Raw genomic sequence first — 13535 nt, forward strand, 5'->3', positions numbered from 1 at the left:
AAATACTCGAGTTTCACGTGGATTTATTTCCACATTAGATTGCCACCACATGCAACTCGAGTCATAGAGACTCTAGTTCTATCTTTGAACTTAAGTTTTAGAGTCTTGCAATGTTAGTTTGCATAATAATTTTGCAAAGATGACAACTAATTGAAATGTTTAAAAAATAAAGTTAAATACAAAAAGAATAAAACAAAAAAAAAAAAAAAAAAATCAAAGAAGATGAAAGAACTTAAAAGGGTATTTCGGTCTTGATATAAAATGTCTAATTTTTTATGCTTTACTGACACTTTAAATGCTACGTAACCATGCTTCTTTCTACTCCCAAAAAGCAACAAAATTTTTTTTTTTTTTTATGGGAATTTTTTTTTTCCTGAATAAAAAGCGACAAATTCAATCTTGTTTAACAAAAGCCTTTTTGATAACTTTTTGATAAATAAGATTGTACAACATAGAAAGTGATGTTATAGTCATTTATGAAGGCCATGGTTTGGAACCCCCAGGTGCTGATACCCTTAACAAAAGCCTTTTTGATAAACAAGATTGTATAATATGGAAAGTGATGTGATAGTCAATTATGAAGGCAATGAAACCCACCACCCCATAAATGGTGTTACCAACTCCTTGAAAATCCAAAAGAGCTGTCCCCCTTAAATTAATGAGGTTGGTTAGAAGCCAAACTACCCTTGGCTCCAAAAATAGTCCAAAGGTTAGTTAAGTAAAATTATTAATAATTCATCTATAATTCTTATTCAACAACAAAAATTTTTAATTGAAACCACTTAAATTTACTTCTCTTTATTTTTCATATTTTAATCTTTTATTAGACATTACTTTTTTCAGGTATTAATAAGCACCTAGTGGCTAATGCAAATCTCTTTTCTTAAAAGTTATTATGACTTTTGAGTAAAGTTGTAGTATGCTTTTGTGTTAGAACTTATACCTTCTTTTCCTCTCACTTGTGTGTATTTGTTTCTCAACCAAAAAAAAAAAAAAAAAAATCAAAAGTCACATGCAAAAAGTCAATTTTTACATGGTTTTTGTTAACAATAACCTAATTGTAAGGTTAAATTGCATTTAATGCTTTATTAAATAATGTTTTTATACATTTTTTAAAAGTCAAATTACATACAAATTTCAGAAAAGAGCACACACAAACATAATAAATCTATGAATATAAACCAATAAATCATTAACAAATGTATTTTTTTTTTCTTATATTAAAACTCACAGGAGAACATTTATTATTTTTTTATATTAGATAACTTGCTTGTATTAGCATAAAGTATCACATTAATTGTAATTTGAGTGAACTTAATAATTATCTTACTTTTCATTCTCAAAAAAAAAAAATTATCACTTTTTTTAAGGTATAATTGTATTTTTATCAACTACAAATAAGCATTTTGCCAAATCCTTTATAGTTTAACTAATATCTCTTAGTGTTTTCAATTGAAATATCTAAAGTTCAAATCTTCCCACCTTTCAAATTATATATATATATATATATATAAAGATGGGTTCAAGTTACACCTGATGTAACTTTATAAGAGTTACACCTTTTTTAAGCCATAGATTTCTAAGAGATGTAATGGTTGAAAAAACATCATTAAATGTTAATATTTTCCATCTTATAACCTAATTAATACTAGCATTTTATTCTCTCTCCTTATTTGTTGCCTTCCACTAGCTGCAAACCTTACATATGCTAGCACCCCCACCATAGCCAACCTCCCACATCTCCGCAAAGAAGCTATTGAACGGTACTCTACGAAAAAATTTTATTGGACTTTCTGCCTCACATTCCAATTAATAAAGAGCTGGTTGTGGTATAACTAACTATCACCTTTACATAATAGTTTTGATTGCGAACTATAATTTTAAGGTGAAGGAAAAAATAAATTAAACATAGTAATCTATGAACTATCAAATTACTAATTCACGTGAGACTTAACCTAGCTTTAGTAATAACCATTAAATGTGTTTTGGAGTTGGGTTTAGTAACTATCAGGTTACATTTCATAGCTTTAGAAATAACCATTTTTGTACTTGAAAAATAATGAATCTAACTATTAAAGTATAAAAACATGTGTGCTGCTCACAAAAAGACACCAACAAAAGTGTTTATAATATTGTTGAAAGAACTACGTTGTCATTATTATTGAGATTTTATTTCATGAGACAAGATCTAGAGTGTTCATGTTGGTGAGGCAAGGAGCATGGTGGTGAGATTGGAATTAAGAGAAATGCAATGGAATTGAGTTGGAGAAAAGCAATGGAGGAGAAAGAGAGAAGAGAGAAAAATGTGATTATGGAGGAGAGAGAGAGACGTAGACTTTTTTTTTTTTTTTTTGGATTTAGAGATAGGTATGAAATATATTAAATAAGGAGTAATAGATGAGATCAATTAGAATATTAGCATTAATGAGGGTTTTTTTTTTTAAGTTAGTAAAGTAAGAAAGGGGGGGGGAGAAAAAGAAAAAAATGAAGAACCATCAGGCCTCCTCGGCCACAGGCCGAGGAGTATTCCCCCGTTTATAAAGAAACCCTCAGCATCTTTATAGAAAAAGTTCATGCATGGTGATCGACGGCCAGCACCTAAACCTCTTAGCCCACTCTCTATAAATTTATTGTTTGAGCTTATTGGGCTGAAAACCCATCACTCAGGGTCAATCCAAATTGAGTCCTTACATATATATATATATATATAATAAAAATAAAACTACAAATAAGTTTTTTAAGGAAGAGATCAATATATCTTTTTAGTCCTTTTTTATTGAGAAACTTCAATGAACTTTCTCTTGAATTTATGAGCGATTCGACCTCAAATTCATATGCATTAAAACATAGAGAAAGTAAATGACTCATAATTTTTTAGAAGGAAACTGAAACTTTTAAAATTTGGGGTACCCAAAAAAAAAAGGAAAAAAAAAGAAAAAGAAAGAGAAATTCCACCTAATTGTGACTCTTTCATTTTAAATTTAATCCCATCTTAAATTTATATTCTGAGATTAAAGTTAAGCTAACAAAAAATTGGGCCATGAGTCATTTGCGTTTCAAGCCCCTCCAACTCTAAAATGCCGACATGGTGTTAAGCTAGGAATGAGACAAGCTGCAAAATTCAGATGAAAAGTCTAGAATGTGGAATAATATGAGCCTGTTTGGTAACGTTGTTTGAACAATAGTTTTTGTTGTTTAAACAACACAGCACGTATTTCTATAATACTTTTTAGCACACGTATTTTCACAACACTTAAACAACGTTATTAGAAAACATTACTAAACAGACCCTAAAGATCTGAGGTCTTGCGTGAAGACCAGGACATGCAATTTGGCTTGGGCCCAATTTTTGTAGAGAGTCAAACACATAAATAATTTCATTCTTGTATTTTCAATTTGAATATGGGAGATGGACCATTTTTCTATTTGCGGGAAAAAGAAAAAAAAAAAAAGAGGAAAGAAGAACCTCTACCTCCTAAAAAGAACACAAAAGAACAAGAAAAGTGTTATATTTAAAAAAAAATTTACAATAAATTTTAAGTGATAAGTTCTTATTACTTACTACTTTTAATTTTGAACCCACCATTGATTNTTTTTAATCATTGGATCTACTTAAATCCAATGGTTTAAAAAATGTGTAACTTTTTAGAGTTACACCAGGTGTAACTTGAACTCATCTCATATATATAATATATAATATTGTGGGGCCTATGAGCCTGATAGCCTCGGCCCATCATGAAACAGGCCCAAGGCCCAAGCCGAGGTGCATAGGCCATTTTTTGTTGTTAGGCTGAATTGGGGAAAGCCTTTTTTCCCAATCCACACCGAGGACCACCTCATCCTCGGCCTGACGAGGGGGATTTTAGGGAGAGACTAACGCCCTTTTAATTTTGAACCCACCATTGATTTTTTTTTTTTTTTTTTTTTTTGTCCAGTAATAACAGCCGGTAACAACTTATCACTTATAATTTGTTGTAAAAATACTGTGAAAATGTCATAGATAAAATTTCTTGTAGAAACAAACCCAATCATTGACTATACATACATACATACGTATTTATTTATTTATTGCGCTAAAGTGGGTGTCTTTTTTTTTTTTAGAGAATTCCAACCTATGGCGTCTGCTTCTGATGATAGTCATTTATCATTAGACCAAGACACTAATCAGTTTTTAGTATAGGCAGAAATTGAACCCCAAATCTTTTATACAACTATCAGAGACTTTACGAATTGAACTGATTGAAACTCATGCTAAAGTAGGTGTCTAAAAGTCTGAGTATCTAACTATTTTCCCAAATATATGTAATCCCCATCTCATACGCACTAAATAATTACTAAAACAAAGTTGAATTTTTTTTTTTAAAGACAAGTAAACAACGAGAGAAGGAGGTGGTTCAAGCCACAAACATAAAATAACTAAATCAGATGCTTCTCTTCAATTTCTCTTTTGTTTTTTTAAGCTTCTTTTATTACTTTGATTTATTTACTTATTTATTTTGGTATTTATTAGTGTTTAGTACAGTTGAAAATTTTGCTAAAGGCCTTGTAGCTGAATTGACACTTTCCCATGTACAAAGTGGTTGGGGGTTTAGGGAGAAATGGTTCGAGATGCGGGTTAGCAGCATGTTGTAATTATCTCTAAAAAAAAAAAAAAAATTGGTCCAAAAAATGCGTCCTGAAATCAATGTCCATTATATGGGGACTTGTCAATTCACTATTTGGCCTACATCCTAGGTGGTCTCACTTCTAATCCAGCACCATATTTCTTGATCGGTCCATTTAATTAATAAATGGTACAATCAAATTTAAAAAAATTCACATGGTATGTTACCACGAACGGTATGTGGATCTAAATGAGCTGCATTAGAGCATTCACATCAGTTCATGTAAAAAAATTTGTCTATTTTAGTATAAAAATCTATTATTCTATTTTACATACTCATTTTTCAGAACACCACACATTAGATTATTTATTTTACACTACATTTAATTAAAATATTAATTTTTCTTAATTTTTTTAATTGTCTCTCTTTTTTCATATGCAACATGTTAACAACCATCATTCGCTCTTTTCCTTCATTATCAAGATATGTAAAGAAATAATAAATAACTAAATGCAAAATGAATAGTATTAGTGTAAATTTACACGGTAATTGTTGCAAACTTGTAAATAATTTACACAATTACACACATACTGATGTTGGTCATTTTTAGACAAAATTGTGTAACTTTTATACCTTTCTTCTATTATACATGGATAGATGGACTAATATAAATGTTCTAAGCTAGGTATATATGGAACAATATATATTGAAAATCAAATGACATATATCAGTGGCAGAACTACTCAAGGGCTAGGAGGGCCATGCAACCCCCCCCCCCCCATTAAATTTATTGTCAGGCTAATTTGCATGTATTTTCAATAAAATTGATTAATTTTAACATTTATTTCATTGAAATTACAATTATAGAGAATTTAATGGTTCTATTACCCTAGATGAGTAATAATCCAACTTCTCACATAATCGTGAGTCTCACTAATTAAATTAATATATTTAACCATTGTCATGTGAGAGGAGAAAACTTAGGGTATGTTTGGTAACTATTTTTTCTCTTATTTTCTATTTCCAAAAACAATTTTCTATTTTTGAGACTAAAAACTTGTTTGACAACCAAAATTGACAAAAACAAAAACAGTTTCAAAACTTAAATTGTGAAGGAAACAGGAAAAATACAAAATGATATTTTTAGTTTTAATTTTCAAAATTCAATGAAAACACGCATTTAATTTAATGAATCTGTCTTAATTTAATGAGAGGAGAAAACATATTGTTTGTGAAATTTTGAATAATTTTCCTCAATTTTCTTACTTGCTTCTCTTATATTAGTAAGGTTGTGTCATTTGAACAACCAATTACTTATCTAATAGTAGTGGGGTTTCAGTTAGTTCAATTAGTAAAGTCTCTGATGGTTATATAAGAAATTTGAATTCAATCTCCGCTTAAACCAAAAATTGATTGGTGTCTTGGTCTGATAATAAATAGTTATCATCAGGAGTGGACGTCATAGGTTGAAACTTTCTTAAAAAAATATATAAATAAATAAACTTATTTACTAATTGTGCTACTAAAAATTCACATGGTCCTTTGAATTACAGTTAATAGGTGGATTAAATGATTCTCTCTCTCATATTTTTTTTTTTAAAAAATTCTTGTTGATTTGACGCTAATTAAATTTATTGTCAGGCTAATTTGCATGTATTTTCAATAAAATTGATTAATTTTAACATTTTATTTCATTGAAATTACAATTATAAGAGAATTTAATGGTTCTATTACCCTTAGTGAGTAATAATCCAACTTCTCACATAATCGTGAGTCTCACTAATTAAATTAATATATTTAACCATTGTCTATGTGAGAGGAGAAAACTTAGGGTATGTTTGGTAACTATTTTTTCTCTTATTTTCTATTTCCAAAAACAATTTTCTATTTTTGAGACTAAAAACTTGTTTGACAACCTAAAATTGACAGAAAACAAAAACTGTTCTCAAAACTTAAATTGTGAAGGAAACAGAAAACAAACAAAATGATATTTTTAGTTTCTAATTTTCAAAATTCAATGAAAACACGCATTTAATTTAATGAATCTGTCTTAATTTAATGAGAGGAGAAAACATATTGTTTGTGAAATTTTGAATAATTTTCCTCAATTTTCTTACTTGCTTCTCTTATATTAGTAAGGTTGTGTCATTTGAACAACCAATTACTTATCTAATAGTAGTGGGTTTCAGTTAGCTCAATTAGTAAAGTCTCTGATGGTTATATAAGAAATTTGAAATTCAATCTCCGCTTAAACCAAAAATTGATTGGTGTCTTGGTCTGATAATAAATAGTTATCATCAGGAGTGGACGTCATAGGTTGAAACTTTCTTTAAAAAAATATATAAATAAATAAACTTATTTACTAATTGTGCTACTAAAAATTCTACATGGTCCTTTGAATTACAGTTAATAGGTGGATTAAATGATTCTCTCTCTCATTTTTTTTTTTTAAATTCTTGTTGATTTGACGCTAATTAAATTTATTGTCAGGCTAATTTGCATGTATTTTCAATAAAATTGATTAATTTTAATATTTTATTTCATTGAAATTACAATTATAAGAGAATTTAATGGTTCTATTACCCTCAGTGAGTAATAATCCAACTTCTCACATAATTGTGAATCTTACTAATTAAATTAATATATTTAACCATCGTCCATGTGAGAGGAGAAAACTTACGGTATGTTTGGTAACTATTTTTTCTCTTATTTTCTATTTTCAAAAACAATTTTCTATTTTTAAGACTAAAAGTTTGTTTGACAACCCAAAATTGACAGAAAACAAAAACTATTCTCAAAACTCAAATTGTGAAGGAAAAGGAAAACATGCAAAATGATATTTTCAGTTTCTAATTTTCAAAAATCAATGAAAACACGAATTTAATTTAATGAATCTGTCTTATTTAATGAGTTAGCATTAAAGTTCAAATCCTAATAGCAACTGTGGGCACCTTAGGCAAGCAAGGCAACATCCTAGGCATGCTTAGCAATGTCCTAGGCACGCTTGACAACATTCTCGGACGGAGTCCTAGGAGTCCCATATCAAAGGAAAACCCGCCCACTTACTGCCTTATAATCTTTGAAGCGAAGGAAGTAGTGTTCCATCAGTTTATAGTTATTCGAATAACTAAATTGATGGTACATTACTTTCTTCGCTTTAAAGCTTATAAGGCAGCAAGTGGGGGGGGGGGGTTTCCTTCAATGTGGGACTCTTAGGACTCCGTCCGAGGACGTTGCCAAGCATGCCTAAGACGTTGCCAAGTATGCCTAGGACGTTGTAAAACTGGCTGAGGACGGCCTAAGACGTTGCCAAGCATGCCTAGGATGTTGCTTTGCATGCCTAAGGTACCCACAGCAACATATTTTAGTATTTTTTTTCTTCAAAAAACTATTTTTTTTTTAATTTTAACTAGCCAAACATGTTTTTGATTTCAAAAATATAAGAAAATCATTTTTTTTTTTATATTCCCAAAAACAAGTTTTTGAAAATAGTAAACAAAAATTGTTAGCAAACATAACCTTATTGTTGAGAAAATTTTGAACAATTTTTCTCAACACTTACACGATTCTCTTATTTTAGTGAGGTGGTGTCATTTGAACTATTCATTACTTATATTGTGCTACTAAAAATCCTATATGGTCCCTTGAATTACATTTAATAGGTGGATTAAATGACTCTCTCTCTCTCTCTCTCTCTCTCTCTCTCTCTCTCTCTCTGTGATATAGAAGTAATCACCTACATGTATTGGATTTGGTTACACTTTTCTTGCTTGCTCTCTTTAATATATTATGGTCACTTTTTCCTATGCTCTCTCATCCTCTCTTCCTTGGTTCTAAACATATAATATTTCTTCGCATGTACCATTAACAAACTCAATTAGCAAGACACATTTAATTAAGAATAAAACTTAGATACAATACTTAGGTACTGTTCCTTAGATTCCTATTTTAAAATTCTATCATGTGGATTTTTTCTCATGAGAACCTAGTGTATTTTTAAGTTAAGTTTCCACATGGCTAAATCTTAAGAGGGGAACCTAAAGAACAACACCTAAAGTACTATACCTAAGTTCTCTCTCTCTCATGTAATATTCAACTTTAACATCTAAGTCAACTTTACCTCACTCATTTATCATATAATTTTCAAGTTTTTATTCAAATTTATACTTTACAAACTCCATTTACACTTCGTTTTAATCTAAAACTGAGGCAAGCATATATGTCAGGGACGAAATTAGATTCAAACTTAGGGGGGTTTGAAGTTTTTTGTTCAAAAATTTTAAAAAATTCGAATATCAATACTAGAGGTTGACAACGTTGCATTATTAGCATTAATTTATTAATTATTATTTGTATTTGAATTTTTTCTTTGAAAAAAAAACAATAATAGGATTTTATAATCAAGAGTTTGTAAGTTAATTGCACGTCTTAATATTTCAAGGTCAAATTAATGTGTGGATGGAGCGATCAATATGTGGCGTAGGAGTTGCCTCTATGGCTATGAGAGTGGAGTCATTTGAGAGGCCATAGAGCTCTCAATGTGAGAGGGAGAAATTGATAAAGCCCTAAAGGTTATTGGGTGTTTTGTGATTTTTTTCTGCTAGGATTTGTAATTGATTTGTTGTTATTGTTTTTGCTTAGACAGGATATATGCGTTGTCCAAAAAAATTTCTTATTATCCAAATATGTGCTTTTTTTTTTTTTTTTTTTTCTTGTCATCTATTGTTGGATTTCTTGGGTCAATTTGTAAATTTTTTGAGGAAGGGGGGCAAGTATATAAATTTCAGAGCTAGAATAAAATTCTTTTTGTTAATATACATACTAGCATATATATTTTTTCAAAGGATGGGGGGGATTTTGTAATTAGCGTCAAATCAACAAGAATTTTTTTTTAAAAAAAAATATGAGAGAGAGAATCATTTAATCCACCTATTAACTGTAATTCAAAAGACCATGTAGAATTTTTAGTAGCACAATTAGTAAATAAGTTTATTTATTTTATTTATTTATATATATTTTTTTAAGAAAGTTTCAACCTATGACCTCCACTCCTGATGATAACTATTTATTATCAGACCAAGACACCAATCAATTTTTGGTTTAAGCGGAGATTGAATCTCAAATTTCTTATATAACCATCAGAGACTTTACTAATTGAACTAACTGAAACCCACTACTATTAGATAAGTAATTGGTTGTTCAAATGACACAACCTTACTAATATAAGAGAAGCAAGTAAGAAAATTGAGGAAAATTATTCAAAATTTCATAAACAATATGTTTTCTCCTCTCACATGGATGATAGTCATGATATGTGAATTTAATTAGCGAGATCTACTATTATGCGAGAAGTGGAATTATTACTCACCAATAGTAATGGACTTATTAAATTTATGACAAAGCCATGTGCAATGGGCACATAGTTTTTAGTTTTTTTCTTCATCTGGAGTTTTTTCTTCATTTTGGATAGAAAACATTTTGGTAGGCTAGGGAAGAAAACACTGAGGCCCATCAAATTTTTTTCCTCTCCTTCCTTCAACCAAACACCCACTAAAAATCTTCTCTCTCCACTTTTCTCTCATTTTTTTTTTTTTCCATCCTCCCTATTCCACTTCCAACCAAACATACTCTAAATGTAATTAGCATCAAATCAACAACAAAATAAACACTTTTTTTTTTTATAATAATTATTGATACATCAATTTGTAAAATTTATGTAATAAAATGTACGGTATTGATAAAAAAAATGTTAATTACTTAATTAGTTCGAGCTTCCAGGTCCAACGGGACCAAACTTCATTAAATAAGAGAAGAACGTGTTAGAAGTAATCATCAAAAGAATACTCTCAATATCGTTTTGTGTGATTTAAATGCAACCATCTGGGTGGGGGGGCTTCCATTTGAAAGAGAGACAGCTAACTACCTTAATTAAATAAATAAACAGCTAACTACCTTAATTAAATAAATAAACAGCTAACTACCTTAATTAATATTGAAGCCAGAAATGACTAGCTAGGTTCTAAGTTCTAACCTCTCTCTCTCTCAAAAAAAAAAAAAAAAAAATCTAACCTAAAGGCTAAAGCTAGCTACATGGATTAATTACGTCACACTGAGATCCTACTTCCTAGTGAGAAAAAGAGAGAGTTCACAAGTTTAGCTCAATGAAAATGACAAAAGCTACATGCTTGGAACTAGGCTCCAACTGGCCGAAAATGCAAGGACCAAATTTGTAGCCAGATAGGTTCAAAACCATAAAAGAGGACGTATAGGTTAAGTTTCACCTTTTTTTCCCCTTCATTTTTTAAGGTATAATTGTATATTTATTCAATTTATCTTTCAAGCAAAATGAATCAATAAAAATAAACTGATAAAAATAAGTTATACCAAATAAACTATGGTGATAAATAGTATCATATTAATACTCCATGTAACAAAAAATGAGCTCACTATTGAACTACTTTAATCAAAGCAATAGCATAGCAGCCAATCCAAATCCCTTTGTGTGCAAATCGTTTCCTCCTATACAGTGCCGGAGCCAGAATTTTAATTCGGGGGCAAAATTAATTTGAAATTATTAATAAATATTTATAACAAAATAAATATACAATTGTAAATAAGTAAAAATTTACTAACTCAACTATTGTGAAAATTATTGTGTTTCTTACCATTTAAATAAATTAAATAAAAAATAAAAGGCAAAAGTGTTATGAGTCTATGACAGTATATATATTAGTGAGAAAGTGAAAAGGTGAGACAAGCCAAAGCTAAAAGTTCTTTTTGGTTTGTTAACTTTGCTGCTGTGTCCAAATCAAAAATAAAAAAATAAAAAGACTTTGACATGTTAGGTAACTCCTTGCTCTCTTTGTTACAGGGCCATGTTCTTTTGCTTTTTTTAAGAAAGGTTGTGTTAGTTTTTGGTTCCTTTTATTGAATACTATTTTGTTTTTTTCCTATATTAATGAATCAGAGGGGTAAGCTTTTCTCATAACCTATAGCTAAGAAAGTTTCAAAGGAGTCAAAGGGGGCAGTTGCCCCCTCTTGACCCCCCTGGCTCCGCCCCTGCTCGCATATTTACAAGTTCATGACCCATGGTTAATAGAGTTGAACTTTCCCTTAAATTAAACCTTTAACCTTTGTCTCAAAATCGATTTTATACTATCAAAAATCTCCTTCTTGTCATCTCATGGATGGGAAATGTTGATGTATTTAATGGAGTTATGAAACCAAAGTTATTTTGATAACCTGAAGCCAATGAAGTTGCATGAATTTCGTTTACTATCTTAACATTTTTAATTCTTTAGATAATGATAAGTGATGACAACATTAATTTTAAAACAATTTTTAAAGCATAATGATAATTTTAAAACATAAGTCAAAGGTTGAGACCTAAATATACAATTTAACCAAAAAAGAAAAAAAAAATTAAGTAGCAGCCTTGTCATGTATTACACACATATGTGTGTGTGTATTGTACACCTTATTTTAGAATCCACATGCATGGTCTGCTTTAGGTGATATAATTGTCTGAAATGGGTATGTGGTGCATCCTATGTATGCTTGGCTGATTTTTGAATACAGGTCAGCTTCAAACTTATATCTAACTCAATTTTACCCCACCTATTTGTCATATATTCCTTTATTGTGTATTCTGTTTTAGATAACTAGTAAGTTATCCGTGTGATTCATGAATAATGTTGCAATATTTTATGTAAGATAGTTTTGAAGAATGTTGTATATGTATTATAGTATAATTATTAAAGAACTTTATTAGAAATGAATTCATCATAAAAAGCAACAATTATAAATTGCACACACATAACCACTATAATTATTTAATTGAAATATTGAGAAATAAAAAAATAAAAAAATAAAAACTTTTGAGGAATATTATAGAATAAAGTTGATAAAGAATGTGTCTTTCTCTTTCTTCTTAATTCTAAAACAAAATACATATCTCAAACACCCACAATTAATCACATCATTTACAAAACCCACAAATCCAAAACATTCGACCTTAACATCAAAATTGTAATTGCTGTTGTTATTCAATATAAAATGCAAGCATCCCTTCCTTGGTTGTAGCCAACTCATATGAGTTAGGATTAGATGAAACAACAATGTTAGAATTAGGTAGGTGTTGTCAAAAGATTGAAGGTAAATAACATTGTTTTTATTCAATGTGTATTTGACATGGGATGAAATGAAGGGCTATGGGTATGTGTATATAAAGGAGTAGAAGTGCAAGAGATAAAAATAGTGAATTAAAGTACAAAGAGTTTTATGTATATGTATGAGGGATAAAAAGTCTTGAAATATTGAACCAAACGATACAAAGAATATTTATTTGTTAATTAGAAAAGTATTGAAACATTGAATTAAATGAAACAAAAGTCAATATTTAATTTATTCTTATCTTTGATATGGCACTTAAGAATATTTCAATTCTCTTTGTATAGAATGCGCAACTTGGTAAAACCTCATATTTTCCCACACACAAGGTCTCTCTACTTTTATATATATATATATATATATATTGATTGATTGATTGATTGTACGGTTCGTTTTGTACCACGTAAAGAAGACCATGTGAGAGAGAGAGAGAGAGAGAGACATGCTTTTATTAGATAGGTTTGGCTAATTGGCTTCCATCCAATGCTAAAGTGCATTGGACTTGGACGTGATAATGAAACAATACAGATTTTAAAATGGTCACATGTTAATTTTGTATTTCATTTAGCACACACTAGCATATATATTGAATGGGAAGTGTGTGCATCGGTTGGGTTAGAGTGTTTTTTTAACCTAGCTTAACTTTGTTGGGTTTAGAAATTTTCAGCCCAATCAACCCATACGATTGAGTTGGGTTGGTGGGTTGGTCTTAAATATTTCATCTATTGAAAAGAAATAAAGGGGGGGGGGGGGGGGGTGCCA

The sequence above is a fragment of the Quercus suber genome, unplaced genomic scaffold (genome assembly GCF_002906115.3).
Source record: "Quercus suber isolate HL8 unplaced genomic scaffold, Cork oak 2.0 scaffold_431, whole genome shotgun sequence".
Taxonomy (NCBI): Eukaryota; Viridiplantae; Streptophyta; class Magnoliopsida; order Fagales; family Fagaceae; genus Quercus; species Quercus suber.